Raw genomic sequence first — 9,388 nt, forward strand, 5'->3', positions numbered from 1 at the left:
ACTTAATTAGAAATGCTACATTTGATGTAGAGGTTCAAAAGAGAAGAGAGACATGGGTTAAGGTACAAATGACAGATGTAAAAATGATAAAGATTGACACAACAAAAAAAGGGGCACACATTTATTTGGAGGACATGTGTCATGATAGAATGATCATAAACTTTGAAACAAAAGGAGAGGAAGCAGATTCCATTAGAGCATTAATTTTCAACAAAAAGTTTATGCAGTCAAAATGGAATTTAGGGACTTTGTCATAAATAACAAAAAAGAGAAATTTTCTATCATGGCCAGACAAATTTTGGCATCGAGGACTCATGCAGTGACTAATCGGTTTATAGCCAAAGTCTTATAGAAGTTAACTTTAATATATTAAAGATGACCCTTGATGAGGAAAGGCTTATTGTATATTATAGTGGATGTCTATTACTAGAAGGATGGGACCTTTCTTCTACAATTGTATTGGATTCCATAATAAGGGAATCTTCATTCTTCCTAGCTTTACCAACTAAAGAGCAGGCTCAGGAGTTGAATTTTGGATCAGGTTATAGCTCCCAATATAAGGCACTAGTAGTGTGGTCAATATGTCATGATGACCATAAGCATCGGATTACAAAGAAGGTAGGAGATCTTACTAGCAACTTTGTTGTTACAAGCTTGAGTGACACATCTGCAATGCAATTAGTGTATAATCAGGAAGTTGTTGGCAAGGTACAAGTAGATTTTAGTAAGTTCAAAATTGTAAATGAAAAATAGCTTGTAGAGTATTATAAGGCAGTGTTACTCCTCCCTTCTCCATATACTATTTCTACTTCTTCTACTCCTTAATCTTTCTATCCATTAGATGATCGAGAGAAAAGAGTCAATGATTTTCTTGAGGAGAATAATAAGGTTGTTTCACTCATCCCTTCTCCATATGCTAATTCTAGTTCTACTTCTAGTTCTCTTGCTTCTTTGTCTTCCTAGACATTGGTGTCATATCAACATGCTTCAAATTCAGTTCAGGAGATATAGGACCTCAAGGATGAAGTAGAAAGTTTGAAAGATGAGCTCAAAAGGAGAAACGAGACTCACAAAAGGTCAATATATGATGGAGAAAAAAGAGTTAGTGATTTGCTTGGGTAGTATAATAAGGTGCTGTCACTGTCAAACCTTTTTGAATCCCTATCACTAGTGTTAGATCAATATGTTATAAGTGAGTTGATTATAAAATTATTAAATTGTTGGCAAGATACACTGTACTGGTAGAGATTTGTGATTGAAGATTGTTTTGGGGTTCTCAGTGATGGAAAATCATATCCGAGATCCCATCTAGCATATGCAGATTTGTTCTACCGAAAGTTTGGGAAGTTTTGATGTTCATTTATGGTTAATTCTGGAAGCTGGAATAAAGAATATGGATACATTATGCAGATCTCCATTTTGGTTGGATAATTTTGGATGCGGCGATAGAGGTGTTGGCAAGGGACATTGTTCCGGTGAAGACTGATGTATAAGAAATATTTATGAGTTGTCATTGATAGAAACCTAGTTTAGAAATCATATCCGGTGTACATAGATTTGATTGATCAGAAGTCATATTATTCATAAGGGTCATGAAGGTGAAACACAGTAACTGATAGACTATGAGTAAAATTTGCATATCTTCATTTTGGTTGTGGTGATAGAGACAGATGATTTGAGGTTTGAGGCATATTTTTCCATAATCTTGATATCTGGTGTTGATTCATGAGCGATATTAAAGGTCTGGTATCTAGTAATTCAGGAAGAGTAGAGCTATTTTGGTGTAACATGTGATGCAAAATATTTGGGTTGATTTTGGTCATGGGTTTTGTGTTTGAGGTGATTGGGCTGACTTGTGTAAATCTTTTTATCATTCTGTTTAGGTCCGCATATGGATTTGTTGATGAATTGAGCCGACTTAAGGTTACACCTTTCATGTTATGTGTTATGCGGTTTTTGGAAGGTTACACCAATTTATTCGAGCATTTTGGTGGATGAGATGAGTGTGAGAGGTCTACATGAGAGAATATGCAAACATAGGTAAATATGAGTGAATATTTTGGTGCTCCAGTATATGATAGCAGGAAAATAGAGCAGATAAGAAGAACAGATGTAAAAGTCAATCTGAGCCTAACCGAAACTCGTATTTTGCATTAGTAGATGCTATTATTTAGTTTATTCATTATTACAATAAATTTTAATAACTTTTAGGGAACGAGACTTCCTCTGGGTTATAGCCCTTTTGTATTTGAGCAGTGAGCTCTAGGCAGTTTGCCTAAATGTAAGTGCATTCCCCTTTATGCAATACTATCATATTATTGGCCATAGTATAATATTGTGGGTTCAAATCCCACCGTGGTTTTTCCCTTTCTGAGTTTCCATGTAAAAATATTGGTGTTATGGTGTTGTGGATGATTGGTTTATGTTTGTGCATTTTACTTTTATTCTTATGCATCCAGTGGTTTAATAATTAGCTTAATAACTTTGTAAATTATAGAACACTAATTCACCCCCCCTCTCAGTGTTCATTGATTCCAACAATTGGTATCCGATCTTAGTTCCTCAGAAGAAGCATAACAACTTGAGGAAGATCCAAAAGATTGAATCAATGGACTCCAATTTGGAGAAGCAACTTACTGTGGCACTTGAAGTTCTTGATGCATCTATGAAAAAAAAGAGTAGCTTGAGAAGAAGTCTAGAAGTAGCTAAAAAATTTGTTGAATCTTTCAAAGAACAATTGAACACATCAAGAGAGAAGAAAAGGAACCGATGGATAAAATCAAGGAGAAAGAAGAACACAACATTGATAGTCAATCCCTACATGACAAGTCAAATGACTGTGAGAAGCTTGCTAGAGAGAATGCAGTCCTGAAGAATGAGATGCAATCCATTGTGATAAATCTGACAAAGGAGAGTGAAGATAGGAAGAAGAATGAGGAAAATATGACTCAGTCATTCAAGGATGGATCTGGTGAATGTTTCAGATTGAACTATGAGAATGATTTCTTGAAACTTGAATTGGTGCAATGCAAGAATGATGGACAAGAACTTCAAAGGCATATCATAAATATGAGAGATGAGCTTTCTACTGCTAATGAGTACAAAGAAAAAATCAAAGCTATCTAAGACAGGATAGATGAGATGCTAAAAAGTCAGAGACATGGGAAAGACATGCGAGGACTTGTATATGAGAAAGGAGAATCCTCCGGTTCTAGACAAATCAATCATTAGAAGAACACCAAACCTTCATTAAGACAACCTAATGCCTACAAATTCATTGGTAAATTTTTTGTTTATGTTAAATTCGGTCATATGGAAATTCAATGCAGAAATAAGATGAATAATAGGATGATGAATAATGGACCTACCTTTACTGGTCAATGTTTCATATGCAAAAACTTGGGTCATAAGTAAATCATGTGCATAACAATGATGAATAATTTCCAAAATCAGAGATGCTATGCTTGTGGAATGTTTGGGGGACAAAGCATGGAGTTGTGTCATACTTTGGGCCAACAAAGGGTAGTCCGACTGAATTGATTCTGGTTGGATTATGTTTGGTCGGACCACCCCCAGGTCGCGTGGCGCCGAAATGGTGTCGGGAGTCTGACCGGACTCCCCTAGTCCAAATGACGCCATCCAAAAAAAAATCTTTTTTTTTTTAAGTTAGAAGTAAGGGTAGTCTGGTCGGACTGAGTTTGGCCAGACTATCCTATGTGTCATGAGATGTGGCACAAAAAAGGTCAAAAACTCTGTATTTCTGAAACTTTTCACTTCTGCTCAATTTTTCTTCAAGCAGAATATTTTTTTACAAAAATAAAAAAATACCCTTTTGTAGAGCTCGAAGTCACGAATCTAGAGATATAATATTTTTATTATTTTGATTAATTTTCATATTTTTCATTAATTAAACATTGTAAGTAGCTTTTTAAAGTTTTAAAAGAGGTTGATTAGAAATTTAAAAAATACTAAATGATATTCAAAAAAAAAATTTTAAAATATTTTACACTTGGTAAGAGAATCTTCTCGAAAAGGGTATTTGTTTTTTTGGTTAATGATAAATTCAGTAGTCAAAAGGTGACGCCGCATGAAAAATATCAAATCTAGCTATGTTGGACTTCAAAATATTATAACAAGAAAAATATACATCAAAATTAAAAAAAAAAAATTAACACTGCATATATATATTCTCTATTTGGAAAAAAAAATTAGAATAAAATAAGTCTGTTTTCATTTTTTTTGGTGGCACCAACTAGAACCCTTGATTTTTCAGTATTTTTTAGCAATGAAAAATCTGTCTTTGAATTTATAAAAAAATATCAATTTTTCTCAATTTTTTTTTAACAAACATAAATTTCATTCATATTTCTACATTTGATCGATTTACATCATTTTAACATTCAATTTAGAAATGTCACTTTTATGCAGTCGAAGTTAAATAGTTTTAGTTGTGTTGGTTAGTTCCTTTAGAAAAGTTTGACACGAAATTGTGCTTTTACCCTTGGACACATTTCTAACCAATGTAGGATGAGACCAAATCAAATGAACTTCAGACCTATGCAAGGAAATATTGTTTTCTATGTATGCAACAAATTGAGTCACATTGCAAAATATTGTAGAAGCAAGAATGTAAGCAAGAATGCTCCAATAGACAGTAACAGATGAGATGAAAAAGGTAAAGTAAAGTTTGAAAAAGTTAGAGAGTAGCATAAGAAGATGTGGGTTAAGAAGGAATATTCAAATGTCCATAATGGCTCCACACCTGATTTCAGTGTTGGAACCACATCCGGTAACTAAGGTATTTTGGCCTTAAGGGGAAGCTTTTCATGTAGATCCTTAAAACCCCCTTTTGGAGATCTGTAACTAGTCAAAGATGGTTGCAAATGATGGATATTATCTATGGAGTTGATATCCAGAAGATTACATGCCTATCTCAGTATCCGGTGGTAAATTCTTGAGAAGCAGGGTATCTGCATTTTATAGAAGGATAATTTAATGACAAAATCAATACAAGGACTACTAAATAAATGAGTTTAATATTTCTCAATATAACTCGACATAACAATGATATCTTCTAATCCATGTCCCTATAACAACAACGGATCCTATTGGGTACTCAATACCCTCTCCATCAACCACTGTACAATTAATTTCTTTTTGGCCTCAATACAATGACACACAAAGTAATATGTTCCTTCTTCGTTGTTCTCATCCGCAATAATTGCATAAACATGACCTGCATTTAATAGAAGGATATAAGTTAATACCAAAATCAGCATAAGTTAATACTAATAAATTAAGCTTAAAATTGTAGCAAATTGCAACCCTTTACCTGATTCAACTATGTTTGATACATGGTCAACATCCATTGATGCTTTAGTTTGGCCATTTGTAGTGCTCTAGGAAGTTGATATTTATCTAGGGTTTGCAAAGGTCTACAAGACCATTGGTCAACCCACTCTTTTGATTCACATTCATCCAACACAAAATGCATACACGCATAGAAAAAGCATCCAATCTGTCTAGTATAAATAAATAGTGATGTTGCTTTTGAACTTCTAAATGAATGCATGTCACTTGATTGAGTAAGTGTACAACAATCTAGATAGTTTTCAATGTTAGATTCACATATTAACCAAAAATATCTCGAAACCATAAAATTACCTACATTACCTAGTCCCATTGTAGAGTTACACCATTGCACAATTGTTTATGCATCTATTAACATTGCACCACCTCTGTACTTCAATTCCTCTCTAGTAAGAGCTCTTCTCACACATTCTCCCGCAACATCATGCTTTCCCTTTCCATGTCCTGCCTCAATGAAACTCCAAAAATGTTGCACACCACTTGTCACAGGCATCTTAGTCAACTAGTAGAACATCCTTGCATTCTTGAATTGTGTGATGTAATTGTCCGACCATATTAAGTGTTAGTTGTATCTTATATCTCTTTCCCTTAAACTATCATAGAAGACTATAAAGCATCCTTGCACAAACTCTGAGGAATGAGTATGATCATCGCTGATATAGAAGTGATATTCTCTTATAACCTTTATGTCCTCCTTGGTGCTATCATGTACATGCATGAATGCTATGTGTACAAAAAATATAACTTGTATAGAGTGGTAATACATAGGTTGTACTTCATTTTGCGGCTTTAGTGTATAATTCTCAGCAAAATCAATGACAAAGATAATAGTGTTGAGGGGGGAAGTGTCCTTACACAACTTGAATTGCTCTGCTAACCACCTAGCTCTATGTGTGTGACCTATGTATTCATACACTAGTTTCTCTTGAAAAATCTTCATAAAATCAGCTACACATATATCCCCTTTTCACTAACTCACCACCTCTTTAATTATTTTACATCTTTAACACCATATGTGACTGACTTGTATTTTCCAATAGAAACTAGTTCCTTACTAATTTCATGTGTGCTATCCAGATGTAGGCATCTATGAAACTCTTGAAAACCGCCACATGTAGGACAAAAACCTCTCAAACACATCATCTTATAGTAAAATGCACTAGTCGTCTCATCTACACAGTACACTTAAAATAAATTCTCTCGGTGACTTTGGATGTGCTTGTAAACCACATTCCTACAAAACATCGTTAGTGTGCAAATTACAACATATATAGCGATAAATATCATAATGCATGGAAAATTCAACATGGACCCTACAACAACATGTAGTATGTGCATGATTAATGTTAACATAAAATGGTTTTGTCATCTCAAAAAATCTTTGACTAATTTTAATCTGAGGAAAGCTTTGAAGAAACCTTTCATAAAATTGTGTTTGAGTTATATCTAAATAGTGTTTTGGATGTGGCTCATGATTACTAATTCCAATCCACCTTCTAACAACATCTCTTTGGTTAGGTGAAACCCTTGTGTTGTCATGCCAATATTTCTCAATTAACCTTCTTACTGCATCAACAAAAACCTTGTCCTTACATGGGAGTCTACCCGAGAATGCCCAAAGATAATTATTTTTAGGATCCTCGGATTTTCTCTCACCTCTATAAGGCATAGTGTAATGTGGTTCTACTTATCCTTAATGACTTGCTTGTTTCGCTTATTAAATGATATTTTTTCATTTCCTTTCCCATTATGGTTGATGTGAGGACACAACGAGTAACATTAGCATCTTTAGTGTGTGATTCTCGAACCAATGGCTTGGTATAACATCAAAAAGATTTTCTCACAATGGTTCTTTCTTCAGATGTTCTTAACCCCAAAATTTTCATTATCTCTCTAAATTTCAGATTTTAAATCAATTCAACAACTAATTGGCATCTTCCACTTCGATTTAAGTTTTCAAAATAGTTATTCCAAATTCTTCTAACCATTCTTCTACAAGTTCTTTCATAAATTTTATCATGCATAAGAACTTTGGTTTTATACAAATTATTCTTAGAGGTGCTAAGATTGGTGCATGCTCTTCATTTTCATTAGGTACATTATGTGCATTGATCACATCAAATTCAAATGGTATATCTTCTTCAATTTTATTAACATGTTCATTCACCGAATCATTTTCAAATGGTGTATGTTCATTGCATTTATTAGGTGCATTCATCATATGTATTTGAATTGGTGTATGTTGATAATTTTGATTTGGTGCAATTCATCATATAAATTTCAATTGTGAATGTTCATCACTTTCATTATGTGCATTAGATGACATACCTTCACGTAATCACCTCATACGCTCCCTTTGTCTTTCCTTTGCTGCCTCTCTTTGTTCATTTGTTCCTCTCTTGTCCTTTCTCATTGTCCCTACACATAGCATCATGATGACAATCCACAATCAAATAACAAAAAAAACAACAATCGATCATCGTTTTGTTATAATCTAAAGTAAAAATAACAAAATAACTTTAAAAAAAAACCAAAATACAAGGAAAATCAATCATGATCAAAGAAAAAAAAACAACAAATGATCATCATTTTGTTATATTATAAAGTAACAATGAGAAAATAACTTCAAAAACAATCCAATATACGACACAAATCAATCATTTCAAAGCAAAAGTGACAAAAAAATATGAAAACCTGATTGTTACTTTCCCAAAAAATCATGTCCGAAAGCAATGGGACCTCCAAACAACTTCCAATGCTGGTTTTTAGGCCGGTGGGACTAAAATATAATAAAATTTTCCCATAACCCGTACAGGCTATGGAAACCTTTAATGTGAACCGTTGACAATTTCTCGTAACCCGTACGGGTTATGTAGGAACTAGATGTTTTGGCCTTAGTTGTACATAACCTATATAGATTACGTAGAACTAGGGAAAAGGAGAGGGGGAAGGGGGAGAGGGAGAGAGAGGGATATTGGGGGAAAGGAGAGGGGGAGAGAGGGAGAGGAGAGGGAGAGAGATGGAGATTGGGAAAATGAGAGGGACAAAATGGAGGGAGAGGGAGATTGGGAAAAGCAAAGGGAGAGAGAGAGAGAGAGAGAGATTAGGAAAAGGAGAAGGGGAGAGGGAGAGGGAGAGAGAGGTAGATTGGGAAAAGGAGAGGGGGAGAGGGAGAGAGGAAGATTGGGAAAAGGAGAGGGAGAGAGGGAGAGAGGGAGAGAGGGAGAGGGGATAAGAGATAGAATAGGGGATAGGAAAAGAGTGAGGAGAATAGGATAAGGAGAGAGAGAGAGAGAGAGAGAGAGAATAGGATACGGAGAGGGGGATGGATGGAGAGGGAGGGAGAGGGGAGAGAGAGAGGGAGAGGGAAAGAGGGGGAGATTGGGAAAAGGAGAGGGGGAAAGGGAGAGAGAGGGAGATTTGGAAAGGAGAGGGAGTGTGTATGAGAGGGAGAGAGAGAGAGGGGGGAGGGGATAAGAGATAGAATAGGGGATAGGAAAAGAGGGGAGAGAATAGGATAAGGAGAGAGAGAGAGAGAGAGAGAGAGAGAGAGAGAGAGAGAGAGAGAGAGAGAGAGAATAGGATACAGAGAGAGGGATGGATGGAGAGGGAGGGAGAGGGAGAGGGAGAGGGAAAGAGGGGGAGATTGGGGAAAAGGAGAGGGGGAGAGGGAGAGAGAGGGAGATTTGGAAAAGGAGAGGGAGTGTGTATGAGAGAGAGAGAGAGAGAGAGAGAGAGAGAGAGAGAGAGAGAGAGAGAGAGAGAGAGTAGGCTAAGGAGAGGGGGGACTGGATGGAGAGGGAGAGAGAGATAGATTGGGAAAAGGAGAGGGGGAGAGAGAGAGGGAGAGAGAGGGAGATTAGGAAAAGGAGAGGGGGAGAGGGAGAATGGAGAGGGAGAGAGAGGGAGATTGGGAAAAGGAGAGGGGGTGAGGGAGAGAGAGAGAGAGAGAGAGAGAGAGAGAGAGAGAGAGAGAGAGAGAGAGAGAGAGAGAGAGAGAGAGGAGAGAGGGGGAGAG

Source organism: Cryptomeria japonica, chromosome 9 (assembly GCF_030272615.1).
Source record: "Cryptomeria japonica chromosome 9, Sugi_1.0, whole genome shotgun sequence".
Lineage (NCBI taxonomy): Eukaryota > Viridiplantae > Streptophyta > Pinopsida > Cupressales > Cupressaceae > Cryptomeria > Cryptomeria japonica.